Raw genomic sequence first — 19,858 nt, 5'->3', positions numbered from 1 at the left:
CTCTTTTTCCAAATCAAGGCACTGAATCGCTGGTAAATGTAGGAAAACATCTCCAAGAAACCATCCTGACAGGCCCAGGGCTTAATATACCCCAGTTACATCAATATAAAACTACCTAGGCCAGGGAGACTTGGGCCCTAAGCTACAGAAAAAATACGTTCTTTACATGCCAGAAACCCTACCATTCTCTCTACTGTCGATGTTTGAGGATGTAATTTTTTATGAATAGATTTTATTCACTGAATTTTGATTGCATTGTAGCCAACAAGAAAGAGTAACAGAAAATAAAATAATTTCATTGACTTCTGCGCTAGATAACAATTTAAAATAAATACAGTGAAATTTGTTCTAACAGTTGCATTCTATGGATAATCCCCAGCATTAAGCAACCACTTTAAAATATCTCCGTACAGTTTCCAATGCAATTTTGTTTGAACATAACTTAAAATAGTCAGCTTTAATTGGTGACCGATTTTTACAAATCCCATAGATAGTCCTTTAAAACAGGTTTCAGTGCATAGTCATTCTGGTAATGTCTAAGAAGAATATAGAGCAATAGAGAGATGATGGAAAAATTAGGTCTATCACGCACCTCCAGACATATTCTTATTGGATTATACTTACTAAGAATAAACCTCGTTCTGTGCAAGTGCTTTGGCAGACGCTATGATCCTGTGAGCCAAATCCTGCTGTCCTTAGCTTCACTCTAGCAAAACTCCTGTCAAATTCAATGGGGATTTTGCTTCAGGAAAGACTGCAGGATGTGGCCCTCCATTCTGGTGCAGCTAGGATTTCCTTATGTGTAGAAAACCTGATTTGTTTCAGCCACTAGTAGCCATTGCGCAAAGGCCAAAATGGAAACTTTAGACAAGCTGGAAAATGAAAGGAACGCTTGGTAATGACAGCTTTTGAAATAGACTGTGCTGCTTAACATCTTTGTGAATAGGAAAAAAAGGCCTTGTGTTACTAATAATTTAAAATACAGGCATATTGAGGAACTTGTTCTTAATAGGAGGGAATGGAAAGACACTACTAAGTGTTCAGATGGGTGAACTGATTTATAACTTGATTTTTAAATGTGAGGTGCACAATTACATATGCATAAATATTTGTAATTGCATGCATAGTTTGTGTGGGCAGCTATTGTGGCTGCATGTGCAAATCAGGAAATTTCTTCTGAAAATGACTAATTATGTTCAGTTTCCCAATCTGCATGTGCAATCACAGTAATTGTGCACACAGTTCAGGTGCAGATTTGTTCACCTGTTTTTCTTGCATAGTAGTTGTGTGTCTACCATGCTTAAAAATCAGTCCCTTAAAATACACTACCCAGATTTCAAAACAAAACTTCCCTTGATCAGAGTAATGAATACCGTGTGATGATGTCAAAGGGATATTATTGGCCAGATTCTGCTTTCACTTCTGTTTACCCATATTACCAGTAAGTGTACACCAATACCAATGTCATGAGAACAGAATCAGGGCCATTTGTTTTAACCAAACTGCAGCTCAGTTTATCAACACTTTATTGTGTCTAATTTTTCAATAAAAGAGTGGGTTTTTTTTAAAATTCTCTGTTTCATGGAAATGCTACCTGAATCTCCACTGCCTTTTCTCACCTTATGGTCAACTATATTTATTCAAAAACTCTACTGTTCCAATTTGGTGTAAGTTACCATGCAGGTACAGTCAGGGCAGTAGAAAATCAAGAGAAATATTACAGTCGACAGACCCAAATTTAACTTACCTACCAAAGTGCATTTTTTAAAGTATTCCCTTGATTATAAAGCAACAATCAGCTCATCCCAAGTGAAGTCTACTAGACTGTCAAACTTCTAAACTCCTTTGCTGGACCACCCACTGATGACAAACCCACTGTCCTTCTACTTACCTTCTTTGCTGCCTGCCTACGAGCATGCAGTTCTTGCTTATGGATGGGTTGGCCAGCAGACACACTGGGAATTTTGTTTGTTTTTAATTATTTGAATGTAATGCTCATGAGAAGGGCTAAATTGACAGTATAAGAGACTGAAATCTTCTTTCCACAAAATAGGTATAAAGCGCAGGCAGTCTGGTTGCACTGTTCTGTCCCTGCACATGTGGCTCAGCCATACCTGAGAGGCATGACTTTTAGGGACTGTGCCGGGTTTACAGTGGCTCCATGGAGCTGGGCTTATGCTCAGAAGGGGCCCTGCTGGCTCCCCCCGCCCACCACTTGCTCCTCTCGGCCTGCCTGCTGGCTGGCCAAGGGCTCCTCTCTGCACCCTGGCCTCCACCCCCTGCTCCTCTCAGCCCCCTGGCCAGACCCCAGAGCACCTCTGGCTCTGGGCAATCTCTGCTTCTCACCACCTGTGGGGCCCCACCTGTCTCCCCAGAGCTGAGCCACCTGGGACTGGTGCAGAAGCCTGGCCAGTCTCAGCCAGGTGTGGGGGCAGGGGGTGGAGGGCTTGGCAGGGCCCCTCCAGGCAAGTGTATCTTGAAGGACCCCGTCCGGGGCAGGTCACGCCACTCCCAAGGGGATAGAGCGATTCCCGGCCCTGGGACCAGCCCTGGCTGTGCGGCTGGCTCAGCCCGGCAGACAAAGTTGCCTCACAGCAGGGCTGGTGAGTGTGGCCAGGAGGCAGGGCTTGGGGGAGTGGATCTGTGGGGAGTATGGGGAGGGAGGTGCTGGGCTCTGACAGTTGGGGAGGATCTGTGTGTGTTGGGGCACTAGGAAGTGGGGGTTCTGGGGGGGCTGTAAGCGGGGTGGTGCTGTGCAGGGTGGTGTACATTTGTGGGTGGGTCTGCGGGGGTGCTGGCCATAGTGGGTCCGGGGGGCCTCGTGCCATAGGGAGTTGGGAGCATTGGGCAGGGGGCTGTGTGGTGTGGCATAGGCCCACCTCTGAGGGGAAGTGGCATGCTGGCAGCACAGGGCTGGGTAGGCCACTGTGTGTCTGGCAACTGCCGGTTTATAAATAGTGCCCTTGCCCTGCCATGGTAAACCCCGTTGGCTCTGGCTGGCCTCCCCGTGCCATGCTCCATTGCCGTCATGGGGGCCCACAAATATGTTTGGCGCTGGGCCCAAAAAAGGTTAATCCGGCCCTGTCTAGAGAGCAGAAGAAGAGTTCAGTTTCTTTGCCCCACTTGGTGGTGGTCTTTGGCATTTGGAACCAGACTGATACACGACATGCTGTTGGAGCTCTGTTTTTAAGAGAGAGATTGTTTTTAGCTACTTAGGAAACATTTGAGGATGAGCTTTTGTTTAGGATGGATTAAATTGTGGATTTGTCAGTCTTGACAGTGTCCTTTTATGTAAAGATTTTAACGATAGATGATAATATTTTGTTCCGTTTAGGTTAGATGTATGCAGCTGGTTCCTATTGTCTTCCCAGCACCCAGGGAAAATTAGATACAGGGACAAATGTATCCTTGGTATAACTACATTGGTTAGAATGGAGTTACAGCAGGAATGAATTTGGCCCCCTATGTCTTAAACATGTCTTTATGTATAGACGAGGATTTCAGTCCCATGCAGCATGTCAGAGATCATGCTGCAGTAAATCTATTCAAATGTAAACCTGTTCAATTCAATTACCAATCTATAATAAAATTTGCTGCTACAGCCTCCACGTTGGTCACAGCAGTCTCTACCTGCTGATGGCACAGCATGCCTGGAAATTGACAGCCTAAATCTATTTACTAAAAAATTTAGTTGCAGACCCTGAAATAAAATCAAGTTTCAACCACTTTGATAGGAACATCATATTCTTTACAGGAACTTCTGCACAACTGCCAATGTGTGTCTCTGATAGAAATCTGCACTAGGGTGTTGAGGAGCTTTTCTTTTAGAACTTTTCTTGAAATTACATATATATATATATCAGTCACTTCGTTTCTTTTCACAGCTTGGGAAGCTTATTTAATTTTATGATGTTGTCACTTTGTGTCATCAGCTTTGATGACAACTAGCTAGAGGCATCAACTTGTCCTTTGTCTTTGAGAAACAGGTTTACCCACTTCCCAGACCTGTCTGGTAAACACACTTCAGTCGTGATTTCAGTTTATGTTCATAACTTTTACATATAATGTTGCTATGTGCATTTCACCATGATATTATTGACCAACAAGTTATTAGTTTTCAAATCATACCTTAGAAGGCATATTTTGTACAAAGATTATTACAATATTGTGTAGGGTATGGATATAGGGGCACATTCCCTTGCGGATGGACAATGCTCTTTGAACAGGAGGGTAAGGAAGCAGAGGGTTCATATACTCTTCATCCACTACATGCACCTGTGCCTAAGTAGCCATAATCTGAACCTAATTATTTAGGCCCAACATTTATCTACCCAGATTCAAGGGGCCATGTGGTTTAGTTGAGAAATTTTTCCTCAGTGTGAACAGCATGTAATTAAGATCCCAGTCCTTCTTGGCAGCTTAATTTTTTTCCATATATGTTCCACTAACATTAGAGTCCTAGACTTATAGACTTTAGGGCCAGAAGGGACCATCATGATTATCTTGTCTGACCTCCTGCTAGGGTTGCCAACCCTCCAGGATTGGCTTAGAACCTCCAGGAATTAAAGATTATGTCATGTTATGAAATCTCCAGGAATACGTCCAACCAAAATTGGCAACCCTACCTCCTGCACATTGCTGGCCACAGAACCTTGTCCACCCAATCCTGTAATAGACCTGTAACCTCTGACTGAGTTACTGAAGTCCTCAAATATTGATTTAAATACTTCAAGTTACAGCGAATCCACTATTTACTCTAGTTTAGACCTGCAAGTGACCCCTGCTGCTTCAGAGGAGGAGGAATACTCCCCAGAGTCTCTTCCAATATGACTCAGGGGAAAATTCCTTCTTGACTGCAAATATGATGGTTAGTTGGACCCTGAACATTTCAGCAAGATCCCACAGCCCAGACACCTGGGAAAGTATTCTCTACAGAAACTCAGAGCCCTCTGCATCTAGTGTCCCATCCCCGGTCGCTGGGATTGTTTGCTACTAGCAATCGCAGATCAGCTACATGCCATTCTAGGCAGTATCATCATACCATCCCCTCCATGAACTTATAAAGTGCAGTCTTGAAGCCAGTTAGGTTTTTTGCCCCCCACTGCTCCCGTTTGGAAGGCTGTTCCAGAACTTCTCTCCTTTGATGGTTAGAAATCTTTGTCTAATTTCAAGCCTAAACTTGTTGATGGCCAGTTTATATCCATTTGTTCTCATGTCAACATCGGCATTTAACTTAAATAACTCGTCTCCCTCCCTGGTATTTATCCCTCTGATGTATTTATAGTGAGCAATAATATCTCCCTCAGCTTTTTTGGTTAGGCTAAACAGACAAGCTCTTTAAGTTCTTTCAGAAGGTAGGTTTTCCATTCTTCACATCATCCCAGTAGCCCTCTCTGCCCCTGTTCCAGTTGAATCCACTTTCTTAAACATGGAGACCAGACTTGAACACAGTATTCCAAAGAAGGTGTTGCCAGTGCCTTGTATGATGGTACTAACATTTCCCCGTCTCTACTGGAATACCTTACCTGATGTATCCTAGGATTGCGTTAGTCTTTTTCACGACCTCATCACATTTACAGCTCATAGTCATCATGTGATCAACCAATAACTTAGTCTTTCTCCTCTTATGTCACTTCCAATGGATATGTCCCCAGCTTATGAAAAAATTCTTGTTGTTCCCAATGCGTGACATTGCACTTTGCCCTATTAAATTTCACCCGGTTTCTATTACTCAAGTTTTCAAGGTTGTCCAGATCTTCTTGTTGATATTTAGGTCCCCTCTGTATTGGCTATACCACCCATTTATTTGCTTACACTCACTTTTTGTGCCAAGGTCCTTTATAAATGCTAAAAAAGATTGGTCTGAAGACCAATTCCTGTGGAACTCCATAGTAACCTCCTCCAGCCTGAGAGTTCACTTTCAGTGTGACTGTTATAGTCTCCCCTTTAACCAGTTCTTTATCCATCTTTTATTCTCATATTAATCCCCATCTTCTCCAATTAACTAATAATTTCTTATGGAACTGTATCAAATGCCTTGCTGAAATCCAGGTACATTAGATCTCCCGTATTGTTTTGTCTAAAAAAATCAGTGATCTTCTCAATGAAGAGATGATCAGGCATGAATCTACCTTTTGTAAGACACTATCATGTGTTTTATCCCAATTATCCAATGAGGGTTAACTAATGTAAGAAACTTTAAGCTGCATGACAGATATCTGGTTTTAGTATTTTCCTTGAACTTCCAGGTAATAGATTATTAATAGCATAAAAGAAAAAACTTTAACAAGGGCATTAACATGCGGTCCTATAGTGTTTCATTTTTCATTTCTGGGTCTTGAAAGGTTATTATTCAAAGACCACTGTGAAATACAGTTTGTTCATTTTTTCCTGGTGTAAATGAAAAAGTTTGTTGAAGTGAGTGTGTGCGCTGGTGATTAGATTGGTCAGATCAGAACAGATGGAAGGCATAATGACTCTTGAATAACCCGGGGATATTTAAGAGGACACCATAATTTAAAAATCATAATCCTGTTTCAAATGTATTGCTCTTGTTGTAAGAATACCTAGATTATAGAACTGAAAAATAAAATTATTTTGTCAGAGTTTTGTAGAATTTGTTATTGTATACATTTTATCGCAATTTGTGTTTCTTCTGTTTCCCTGTTTTATAGTCAATCACTAGCCCAATTTTGTGAACACTTCCCATGTGCTAACTATAACAGGTGAGTAGTTCTTTTGATGCATGGACTATTACATGAATTCAAACTGGAACAGGTTCAGAGACGGGCTACTAGGATGATCTGAGGAATGGAAAACTGTCTTATGAAGGAGACTCAGAGCTTGGCTTGTTTAGCCTAACCAAAAGAAGGTTTGGGGGGATATGATTGCTCTTTATAAATATATCAGAGGATAAATATTAGAGAGGAAGAGGAATTATTTAAGCTTAGTACCAATGTGGGGCGGGTGTGGGTGGGCTGGTGCGAGCGCGTGTCCGGCGCTAGGGAGAGGAGGACAACCCCAAGGGGCAAGCGCGCGCTGATAGTATAGCTTGGTATTACGTTGTCTATGCACTCTAGATCCATGTTATCACTCCAGGCCCAGAAGGCCTTAGTGCCCACCGATCCCCTCTGTCTCGGGATGCTAAGGGCTCAGAAAGGCAGGAGACAAGTAAAAACTACGAAGCAATATTGAATGCCTTCCTGCAAGGATCAGTCGATCCAAGAAGGCTGGATCCGAATAAAAATACAAAACGACGGAACAAATGGGATAACTAAAAACTGGACTACCAGGAGTTCTAAGACTTGAAATTACGACGAATGTATTAATCACCCATTGTGAGCTAGCTGAAGTTCCTGTCGTAACAGCCTTCCAAGTGGGAGTAGTGGGAGCAAATATGCATCATATCTGGCTTTCACGTGACTCTCCATAGCATTGATAAAGTTTATCCTGGAGTGGTATAGTATATGGGCTAGCCTAATTTTTTGGCAATAATTGGCAATTGATCTTGATTATCAGCAGTAAGTATGCCCAGTGGTCTGTGATGGGATGGATCTGGAGCACTATAAAGAATTCTTTCCTGGTGCTGGTGGTGCGTCTTTGTCACGATGCTCAGTAGTTTAATTTATCAGGAAATTTTCCTCTCAGGGAGATTTGCCAGAGGCCCTGGAAAGGTCTTTCTGCCTTCCTCTGCAGCATGGGCATGGGTCACTTTTGCTGGAGGATTCTCTGCAGGTCTGAGGCTTCCAACTCACAGTGTTGAGGACTTCATAACTCAGATTGTAGGTTAGGGGGTTGTTACAGAAGTGGATGGGTGAGATTCTGTGGCCTGCATTGTGCAGGAGGTAAGACTAGATGATCATAATGGTCCCTTCTGACCTTAAAGTGTATGAGTCTAATAAAGTTAAGCACCTGCTTGTTCGCAAGATCTGGTCCTTAGTTTTTGTTGTTGTTTATGTGGTGGATCTTTCACACAGCAATTGATAAGGAGAGAATTTTTAAAAAAATAGAAGTGTCTGATTGTACAACCATGTGAATTGACAGAGGTATTCATAGGCAGGTGTCAGACCTGAAAGAGCTTATAATTCATTTTTTGAAAATGACTAACAGATTTGGAATGATCTCTTTCAGACTTGTACCAGCTCTACAGAATACATTCCTTTAAACATCTAAAAGAGTGGGGCTTTATAACTCTATGTATAAAAGTTGCCACAAATGTCTAAAAGTCTCTCTTGTAGCCCTTGTATGAAGTTGGTTGGCTGTAAAGCTATGCTTCCCTCTGCTTACAGACCGTGCTTTGGTTTGCAGTCTAACTCTATACCAGGGCCAGCTTTAGGCCAATTCGCCTGATTCCCCGCAATTGGGCCCCACGCCTTAGGTGCCTTTTTAATTTTTTTTACTCACCCCGGCGGGGTCAGCTCTGCCGGGGTCTTCGGCGGCCCTGCTTCCCTGGCCAGAGCGCCAGCCAGAGCGTGGCAGCCCCGTGACACCGGCCGGAGCTCTGGCTGGAGCGCGGCAGCCCCACGGCCCCACGACCCTGGCCGGAGCTTCTGCCGGAGTGCTGCAGCCCCGCGGCCCTGCTCTCCTGACCGAAGTTGCAGCAGGAGCGTGGCAGCCCTGCGGCCCCATGACCCCGGCAGGAGCGTGGCAGCCCTGCGACCCCAGCCGGCAATCTGAAGTGCTGACGAAGACTGGGAGTGCCGCCTGGTGAGTACAAGCCCCGCCCCCCCCGCCCCCGCCAAGGAATTAGGCCCCGCGCTTGCTAAAGCCGGCCCTGTACACAGCTCCCCAGAAGGGTACCTTCCTTAGGGCTTGTCAACATGGGGAAATTACTGCAGAGCTATTCTAGAATAATTCTGCAATAACTATTACTGAATAGCTCCTCATGTGGTAACTGTAATCTGGAATAATAGTGACTAACTCCACTCACAGATTGGAGTATACCAAAATATAGAGTCCACATAAGGGAGTTATTCTGGAATAGCTAAATTATACTGGAATAGCTATTCCAGAATAGCTGTGCTAATCAGTTTTTTCCATGCAGACAAGGCCTCGGTCTCAGTTATGGCTCTACCTTGCAGGAGCAAGGTTTAAAACGCTCATTGAGGAGTCAGGTGGATGGGTGAAGTGGAGCCTAAGGTAGTTGTTGAGTATATGAAGAATAGGAAAGCCTTCTCTTATTAGTGTTGTGCTCTGCAGTACTTGTATAAACTCAGCAAATGACTGGTAAAGATCAAAATGCTTCCTGTCTGTTAGTGATCTTTGGAGCAGTAATGTTTTGTTTCAGTGTTTCTAGTCAGCTGTCTTCTGAGTTTTTTTATGTCTGTTTTTAGTGACTGGTCAATGTCATTTGTTACCTGGGACACTGATGTATATTCCCTATTTGGCTGAGAGACCACTGATTTATCATTTTATGTTTTTACCACATAGGGACACGGGACAAGTAGGTTTGATTCAAAATTGTTTTTGAGTTTTCCTTCTGACTGTCTGGTCGCTGCTAGTCAGTGTCAACTGCTCTGTAACCAGTCAGAATGGAGAAGATGACAGCATTTTAGCTTTATCACTCTATTAAAACATAGAGGGTGTAAATCGAAGTCAGTAGACCCACAATCAATTTACACCACTTGAAGATCTGGTCCATTATTTTTAGCCTAATAATAAAGTCTGTTTACCAAGTGAAGGGTTATTGTTAAAATCTACATTTCTTCAGCATTTCTCCCGGAAGAATTGAGTGGACTATTTAAATGCTAGAGAGCTAAAGCTTTTAGGAACTCATTTGCAACCGGTGCTGTAGTAATTTGAGTTGTATATTGTGAAGGATTTGTGGGTCTTCAATCTAGGTTAAAAACAGCCCATTATCCACATAATGACATGAGCACCCTACAGTTCAGGAACCACCCTTGTGCAGTCCTAGTCTTCTCTTTCTAAGCGTGCAGATGCTAGCATGGTCATCAGCCAGCCAACCTTCACAAATAAATAGTAACTCTCTCTCCCAGCTGTGGACTGGCAATGCAGAATCCATACTCAGAAGAAAAAAAAAAAAAAAAAAAAAATCTCTCTCCAATATAGTGTTAGACTGTTGTGATCACACATTTCCCAGAGTGGCTCTAACTGCCAAGATACACTGTCACTTAAAGTTTCTCACTTATTAGTTTGTAGTAGTCTATCAAAAAGTGAATACTTCCTGAAAAATGTACATTACCCTGTCTGTAGGCAGTGTCATGGCAGCAGCCAGGAATCCATCTGCTGTATGGATTAAGGGTTTAAGAAATTATTTTTATTGGGTTGCTTCCTTTGCTCCTGGCTTAGCTATATTCTTGGAAGTTTGTGCATTTCTTTCAGATGTCCAGTTGAGATCACAGAGTTGTAGCAAACTAGAAAACTGTAGTTGTTACATAAACTCTTTCCTAGCATATGTTAGCATTCACAGCTGCTAACGTATGGGTCCATAAATATTTTTGGGTCAGGAGCCTTCAGGAATTTCATTCTTTAAAAAAAACAGTCCACAAAACAAAACAAAAAACCCAAGCTTTCTAGGGAAAGATCTTACTTTCCGACCATAAATTGTTGAGCTCAATACAGATATTACTGGGTGAATTTTTCTGGCTTGTCTTATGCACGAGGTCAGATTAGATGATCACAATAGTCCCTTCTGGCCTTAAAAATATTTGAAAATGAATCCTGCTCAGCGAAGAGACTAGCTAATGTATATTTAGGCTCATGCAAAGAGGTGCATAGCATCAGCTAGAAACAGATTAAAGCATGCCCTCCAAATCTAATAAATAAAACTAAGTAACCTCCTTTATAACTAAAAATGTGTTATCACCAAAAAAAGCCTGCTTACTAAAATTCTTCCTAACAACATTTCCTTTGAAAAGACCTGCGCATAAGACATTGCCAAGCTACATTTCTTTCACAAGTCTAATACTATTAGTCTGCCAAGTAGAAAATAGAAATTATTGTGCGGGAAGTTTTAGTTTCTACTGCCTTCAGAAATTAGAACAAAGGGAAGGGGAAAGCTTTAATGGTATTCAAGGAAATATGTCTGTACTGGGTGACAGTTAATAAAACTGCATTGACCTCAGAGATATTTCTTATGCTCTCTCTTGCAATATTATACTTAAGGAGTTTCTTTGTTAATGCAGGGTATTAAACAAAGCTCCTGTGTTGTAATATCAAGAGATGACACAGTGCATCTTCTGTTTGAGTCTCTTCTTGCTATTAAAACTTTTCCATGTTTTTAATGTGTTGTAAAGGGCTTGATTTCTAGTGCAGATATTGCATTAGAGACTGCTTGTTTACCTGGGCTTGGGCTTAATGCAGTGATACTCAGACTGAGACTCACAAGCGGCAAGTGTCTCCTGCAGCTCTTTGCAGCACATGATAATAAAACATTGTGTGATTTAATGATTAACCAATCTAAGTTATTAACCAGTCAGGATGTTTTTACTATGTTATTAATCAATTGTAGTTGGTAAAGTAATAATATTTGGCAGGTCATTTTGCTGTGAGAATTACATATAATATAGTAAATGAAACAATGAATTCACACTACTGTGGTTCTTTTGGGTAATGTTGATCACTAATTTGGCTCCTGAACCACTGAGAGCTGAGTATCAATGTTTTAATGTATATACCAGGATCTGTTCAATCTCACTGGAAAAAATGGAAACCAAGTGCTGAATATTGTTGGTATCTTAAGCAGACCTCTTGCTTTCTAGCCAAAATGTGATGGACAAATTAAGACACTAAACTGGGAAGCTAATTTGTCTGTCCTAAAATGTGCCCCATGACCATCACGCTACCTGTAACTGAAGGGTAAGGACAAACTGTTCTTCTGCAGGTTTGTATTGCTGTTCAGCTCACACAACATGCAGATTCTATTCCTCCATGAAAGAAGACACAAGTACTTGCAAATGTGATAACTGAGGACATTCCGTTTGGGTTTTGAAATGATGTAAATTTACATGCAAATTAGGTCCAATGCTCAGGCTCCTGCTAAGTTGTTATTGTAGTCCTTGGTGTTGCCGAGTTTGGCAACCCTGATTTAGATCCTGATTCTGCAAAGTGCTGTGCATCTTCCATGAGGTGTTTCTCAGTCCTTTTAGCTTCAGTGGGAGTGGCACTGAGGTGGCTTAGCACAGCACAGGGTTGATTCTTTAGAACCCAATTTAACTCTTATTGAACTCAATGTCAATTTTTCCATTGACATTAATTGAGTGGGCCAGAAGTTTTAAATGACTATATGACCTTTCATGTGCATATTGCTTTCCCATCAATGTGAGGGAGAATTCAGTACGCATATGGAAGGCAATGTGGTTTATGACTCTGAGTTTGGAAATCAGTTATATTTACAGGATTTTTTTTAAGTTTCAGAGTTTATTGATTATGCATTTTTAAGGGTTAGCTTCTGGAGTTTTGAGGCCAGAGCTGCTGTTGGCTCAAGTAGGCACAGCTCCACTGGAATTATATACAATGGGTCTGATCCTCTGGAATCAATAGCAGAATTCCCAATGATGCTGATGGTTGGAGATTTGGGCCCACTCTCACCAGCAGTGAATGTGGCACATCATTGATTCAGTGTGTTGTTTTCTTCTTAATCAGATAAAATGTGAGAACTTTTGTGTGGAATTAATAAACTTTCAGTGAAGGCAAACACAAATCATAATAACCCCCCTCCCCCAACACACACACACTGTAGTTCTCCTAATGGTTACTGGTTACCCTGCAGTCCCACTACTTCCCTGGAATTAGAAGGAACAATATTTTGAGATTCACAGGCTTGCTCAAATTGGAATACCATTAAAAGCTAATCACTTTTTTAGAATGAAAAAATCTTAGCCCAATCACTGGCTTTTACCTGAACAGTCCCATTTGTCATTTTTTTCCTTCTGAAGCTTAAATAAGAAACCAGCATTTGTCTAATTTACTGGAAATTATTATTCTCTTTTTGAAAATATTCAATAGATTTAGCGTAAGGAGAAAAAACTGTGAGAACATTTGCTTATGTACTGGAAGTACTGAGACAGCAGTGTAAGTGATATGGGGAGGTTGAGACAAGCCTGAAGGATGTAGGACTCTGTTTGATATGGCATCTTTTCCCATGAGCCCTCAGACAAATGGCTGCCCTTTGTTTTTGCTCCCTGCCACCCATCGCGCATATATCAATATGGCACCACCATTTGTTGCAAAATGTTTGAATTTTATATAAAAGGGTCCTGCCCTACATTTGAATGAGTCGTTTTGTAAAATGTTTCATCAGTTTTATTTTTGTTCCTTATTCTTTTCCATTTCTGTTATGCAGATATCTGTACAATTCCTGCTCAAGGGGAGTAGGATTGACATCTTGTGTATAAGTATACTGAATAGTTTTGACATTGAAGCATATGCAGCCTCTAAGCATAAAATGCTACTCTGGAGCCACATCCTTTCTCAGATTTTACCCAGCTCTTACTCTGGAAAGACTCTCATCAACTCAATAAGAGTTTTGCCAGGATAAAAGCTGAGTAAGAACTACAGAATTTGGCCCAGGATTATAAAGAGTGAAGCCAGGACCGGCGCTAGTGTTTTTAGTGTCCTAGGCACATGGCCATTTCGCTGCCCCACGCACTGGTCCCACAGCTCCGGTGGAGCTGCCGCAGTTGTGCCTGCAGAGGGGGTCCACTGGTCTGCGGCTCCGGTGGAACTGCTGCAGCCGTGCCTGTGGAAGGTCCACCGGAGCCGCGGGAGCAGCGGACTGTCTGCAGGAATGCCTGCGGCAGCTCCACTGGAGCCGTGGGACCAGGGGACCCTCCGCAGGCACGACTGCGGCAGGTCCACCAGAGCCGCCTGCCGCCTCCCACCCCCTGCCAAAATGCCGCCCCCCAATAATCCTGGCGCCCTAGGCGATTGCTTAGGCCGCCTAAATGGAAGCGCCGGCCCTGGGTAAAGCGCTGCTATAGGACATGAAATAAGTGCCAATGAGTACGTCCCGTATGACACATGTACAAGGGAAACTTTGTTGTTTGGAGTGGCATTGGTACCAGTTTTGCTGGAAGTTCAGGAACTCAGCCTGATCTCTTCAGTCTATCAAAGCAGCCAGGATATCAAGAAACACTAAAATTACAAGCTGTAAATATCATGTGATCTCATATGGCACTATCCCTCAAGTATTCCATAGTTATAAATCTCTGCCTTTCTTCAGAAAGAGTTCCAAAAAACATTTCATTGGACAATTGATATAACTAAGCCGCACCCCCTCCTATCCTAGCCTAGCCTAGCCTAGCCAATAGACCTTTGTTTAGCTGCGAGGGTTTCTGCCAGTGTGCAACATCTGTCAGTCTCACTGTCTGGGTCACTGTCTCAGGCCAGATAATTTCATTTGCAGTTTGTATCATGACTGTCATGGTTGAGAGTCAACAGTCTTAAGTCTGAGCTACAACCACAAAATGTATTCTATGCCAGTGCACTGCTAGTTTGTTAGTTTTCACAGTGGTCACTAATTAGTACCAAAAAGAATGTTTATGTGCCAGGTATACAAAAATAGAGCACAGCTAATAAATGATGGCAAAGTAAAAGCTGTGGTAATGCAATTTGAAATCTGTTTCTTTACTAATGCAGAATATGCCTTTTAATCACTACAGATAGAAGGGCTTGGTTATATTTTGAGTCCAGAAAATCTATCACAAGGTCCACCAAGCTTTTAACCTTTAAAAAGCTAAAATTACTGATGTTTTAACATATATTCACATGCAAACTAACTATTGAGGGAGTGATGGTTCTTATTTTTAGCACAGTGTTTATCATATTCCCACTTTGTTCTTCCAAAAATCTTTCCTACACCAATATGCTGTAATGGAGTTAAAAGGCTAGTATCTATTTTTAGTCCTTTGAAGTCTCTATTTATAGTTCTCAGAAGTTGCCACATATATGCCAACCCTCATTTTAATACACCCTGGCATACTTTAATGCAACAGGTCTAAGGTCAGTAATTCCGCTCTTTGCACCCGAAGTTAGAGTTGGAGAATGCCACCACAATCCACAGAGTTAATACATTTATTTAAAAGAAATCTACATGCGAAAATTCTTAGTGCACTTCCACCCCACTAGAAACAAGAGCCAGTCTATAATTCTGTGTAAGGACGGTGCTCCAGCAAACATCTCTCTAAAGTTTAGTTTGAGTAAAAACTATATTTCTTGGGAATTCTTCCAGAACTTCCTCATAGGTTCCCACAGGGACTTGCAATACCAATAATCAATAGGAAGCTCTACTGTTGTTCTTTAGCACATCAGCACTCCCCTTTCTCCTGTTATTCCTTGTCATCTGTATGGATGGCTGACCATGGGGGCTGTTATCCAAAGAAGGCTTTAGCAAAGGGGTGGGTCTTTGCATTTTGATCAGGCAAGAGATCAGTCTGAACTCCTATGGCAGGGAACTCTGCCGCCAGAGTCCTGCCTTTCCTGGTATCGTACAAAATCCGTATAGGGATTACCACCTGGTCTGGTAAATCTTATTTGCCTATGTCATAAACTCTGTGTCATGCCTGGGTCACAGGTGCCAAGAGGTCATAATGTGACTGTAACCCAAGGAAGTACCAGAGTGCATGAAATCTGAAGATGGATGCATGTTTATTATACACTACCAGAATTGTTGAGCTGCTGGATGAAGTTGGTGGAATATTAGCAGCGGTAGGAAGCAGTACTAAGAGGCAAAAAAAAACAAAAAACAAACCCCTCCAAAAAAACAACCTTGGCTGCAGTGTGGAAACACTTATCCCTATGGAGGAAAACACTTTAAAATGTTACTCTTGATTCCGGGTTTCAGCTTATTCTTATTTATTATTCTGATCTGTCTCTGTCCCTCCCTTTATTGAAGCACTCACTTTTAGCTGCAAGAAATGTTAAACAAGTCTAAATATTGAACAAAGAAAGTTAATGTGTTTCTAGAACATACAAATACGATTTTTTTAAAAAAAAAATCACTATAGATGCATTAGCTTTTGCTAACTTGTATTGAAAGACGTATCTGGAAAGTTTCTCAGATTGTACACCAACCCTCTAATTTACACCTCAGATGGAGGATAAGGTAGGCTAGGAAAGATGTGACTATGACTACATTTATTCACAGGAGGGACCATACTCCCTTTCTCCTGAATTGCACCCAGAAGCATCCCCACTAAAAACAAAAACCTGGCTGTGTAACAAACAAATACAAGCCAGAGCACCTGTGATCCTGGTATACACAGCTGTAGGCATTGCGGATGCTGCTCCCTCTGCACAGCATACTTCATGTCAATTGCTTGATCTCTGGTGGGATGCAGAGGGATCCATATGACAGAATGCAAATCCACAGCACAGTTTAAATGACTTGAGTTTCTTTTCACTTCTTCCTTTATCTTCTCTCCGTTTTATGCTTGTTTTTTGTTCTCTTCCCCCTTCACGTGGCACTGAACACTGATGAAAAAATACTTAGTACAAACACCAGTCCTGTAGGCAGTCTTTTTTTTTTTCTTGGCACGATGAGAGAAAGAGGCATTAATTTCTGATGCACCTGACCTGCACTCTGTATGAGCAGTACTGCACTATTCAGGCTGGATGACTCTATTTCCTCCTGGGCATCCTGTTTTTTGCTGAGGATACTCAGGTAGTTGAGACAGTTCAGTAACAGCTCGTCTCTAATTAAAATACTTGTTATAAAGGATTCTTAAACACAGCTGTTTAATGAAGTTAGAAAAAGCATTTGCATGCAGAGTGTGAAGGCTTCAAATGTTGGAGTTTCTCTCTAGGGAGAATTGTTCAGTCAGAAGGCATTTTGAATTGCTAGCAATCCATTCCATTTTGGTCTCATTTGTTTCCTTTAATTTCCTGCCTTTTTAATGCTGGTCAGCTAGAATAAGCCCTCTTTCCCTCTTCCTCTCCCTCCCCCTTTTGGTCAGGGAATGGGCTGAGACATGTGCCTGCAAAGTGGCTTCTTGGGAATTTGCAAGTCTTTGAATGCATTATCTGATTAAAGGGATGTATGTGTCTTTAATTCTCATCTGCAGTTCCACCTTTGACCCCATCTGTTAAAGTGGAGAGGAGCTGAGAGTCAGCAAAGTCCCATATTCAACCCAGATAATCTGAAGTGTGCAGATTCCCATGCTTTAACCCTTTTGGTGACTCCAGAAGCTACATGCTTAATTACATCACAGGTTCGATAGCAAAATGTGGCAAGTCCAGTGTCTGAAACAAGTGAATTGTTTGTTTTTTTTGAAATGATCAGCATGAACCAGTCTAGTCCTGATTTCACCTTTATATTAGGAAATCAAAGCAGCAAACAGTATTTAGCATCAATAGCGATAAATGGTTGTAATTATTTTTCTTAAAGGATAGCTTAAAGAACAGGAGTGGAAGTCCAGAACACTGAGTTCTATTTCACAGGCTTCTTGAGTGTGATCAACTAAACTGTGTGTTTATAAATCCTTGTGTTATTCTGGGTTGGATTTTCAAAAGCACCTAAGTGACTTATGAGCAAAAGTTCCATTGGCTTTCAGTGGGCCTTGTGTTCTTATGTCATTTAGGTTCTTTAGAAAATCCCATCTTCCAAGTCTAATTTTTGTGCATGTAATTACCACTATTGCATTTATATAGCTGATCACTTGTGAGCACAAACTGCCCTGTGTGCACATTACATTGCAGTAAAAATTTGCACAAATTAGATGAACATTTGCATGTTAATGTATAAGCATATGGTGTGGGAATGTATATGCTTATGGTGTATATACATATGGTCTGAGACCTAATTTTATTATTTGTGAAGCAATTTAAGAATATTGCCCAGATGGTGCCATGGAAGTGCAAAGTATTATTAAAGTGGTGTTGTTATGCTGGTGAATATTGCAGAAGGGAATATGAGTGAAGCTTTTTTTGCTAATAGTATGTATTTACAATAGGAAGATGTCATTGAAACACTTAATGTTTCTGAAAAAAGCTTAACATAACTGACTAGAATATCCCTTTGCGTTTGGCACTTTGGGGCATTTTTAGATCTCATCCAATCATTTTAGCTTTAACTCTTTTAACATTTAGCAAATCCTTGGAAGTACTGTCACCATTCCATGCCAGTTACCATTTTTCAAATGAGTAGAGCCAAAATCTACCCCCATTTACATCATCCAACGCCATTGATTTCACTCACGAGTGCAGAATTTGTCCCCTAATTTCACTTTTATTTTTAGAACTAGTATATGCTTATGCAAAGAGATACATGCTACATTGAACTGTATCTAGAAAAAATACATATTGATAAATAGCACATGGATAGACTGATAGTATTTCTGTTGTAAATAATACTGTAAATAGGATCTGGCTGTGCTGGAATCTAGGCAATATGAGTTCAGTACTAAAGTGTTCAGGTTGCACCTGAGTTAGCCAGAGCCTGCCAGTCTCTGCAAGCCCACTGAGAGCATCTGTCTCGCCACCACCTTTCTCATGCTGTGTCCTCCGCAGGCTCTCTCATTCTTCTGACTATGAGCATAAATCATCCACCTGTCAGGAGCTCTTGCTGCCTGGTTTATGCAATGTAGCTTTCATTTGAAGATGGTGTGAGCAGAAGATTGCTGCAAATGGTTTGTATTCATTTTCATGCCACTCCAGCATTTCCTTAGCTTTAATGAGGGATCGGGGTGGTGACGACTCTCTGAGACAATGGAAGTCCTAGAGATCCCAGGCTTGCTTTGTATATTGTATGGCCTAGTTTAGATTTCTTTCTTTTTTTTCTTCTTCTTCTTTGCAAATAAATGAATGGCTTGAAAATTCAGGCAAAGAACTGGTGTTGCACAATGCCAGCTGTCCACAGCTCTGTTTATTGGCCATATACTACTTCCCCCCCAGCTGAGCAATGAAGAATTTAAAAATCAGTCATGTTTAATGTTGATTGTCCATTTATGCTGTGTCAAACACTGTGTAATACCAAGTTTTTTGCCTTCACTTATGTTTAGTTTAAAATCACAACCTTTGCAATTTGCTTAGTTACAGATATATTTGGTTACTTCTATACTGCTGACAAGCAGAGAATAACATGCTGTATCTTCCTAAATTAAAGAGAGAGAGAGTGTGTGTGTGTGTGTGTGTGTGTGTGTAAAACGCTGAGAACCACAACACTTTACCTTGTAATGAAAGCTCTCCAAAGAGTGGTTTTTCTTTGCCCTTTGGTTTTTCTTTCATCAGTCCCATCTATATTGTCTGTCTGCATCTAACCCAGGCCAGCACCCACTGGAGGCACCCAGCACATTGCAGGAATGCTCTTTAGATTGTAGGCTCCCTGGGGCATTGACCTTGTCTTCTTACTAGTCTGCAAAGCAACAGATTATAAAAATAGTAATACATAGAAATCATATTAAATCATAATTAAAAATAATTAGTAGATTCCAGATGAAATCCCTATATTTACTTTCTGCTATATACTTATCATTCCAGTTTTTATGAATATGGCAGTGCATTAACACTAGAACTGACAATTGAATGAGTTCTATTATATAATACAATATGGAGTGATAATACTTTTACACTTGCTGAATAAAGCACATTAAATGAGTTTCTTGAAGTGCTTTATAAACTTTATTCATTAATTTATGTATGCCTCAGAGCCCTCCGGTGAGGTAGACAATGAGTAGTATTCCCATTTTACAGCTGAGTAACTGGAGACAAAGAAGAGCTGAGGGCAGGTTTACACCACTTAAGTCGATCTAACTTACATTGCTGAGGGATGTGAAAAGAATGCCTTGAGCAATGTGACCTAAGCGCTAGCTGCACCAGCGCTAGGTCAGCGGGAGACGCTCTTCCACCAACATAGCTTCTGCCTTTCATGGAGATGGAGTAATTATAACCACGGGACTACAGT

The 19,858-nt window shown here is 41.4% G+C and overlaps 1 protein-coding gene across 6 annotated transcripts in view; it reads left to right on the top strand.

The window, feature by feature from the left end:
• Positions 1-19,858, top strand: part of ESRRG (estrogen related receptor gamma) — a 501,342-nt gene that overhangs the window by 344,111 nt on the left and 137,373 nt on the right. The window lies entirely within an intron of this gene.

This window comes from Chelonoidis abingdonii, chromosome 3 (genome assembly GCF_003597395.2).
Source record: "Chelonoidis abingdonii isolate Lonesome George chromosome 3, CheloAbing_2.0, whole genome shotgun sequence".
NCBI classification, from domain to species: Eukaryota; Metazoa; Chordata; order Testudines; family Testudinidae; genus Chelonoidis; species Chelonoidis abingdonii.
This window is presented reverse-complemented; position numbering and strand designations above follow the sequence as displayed.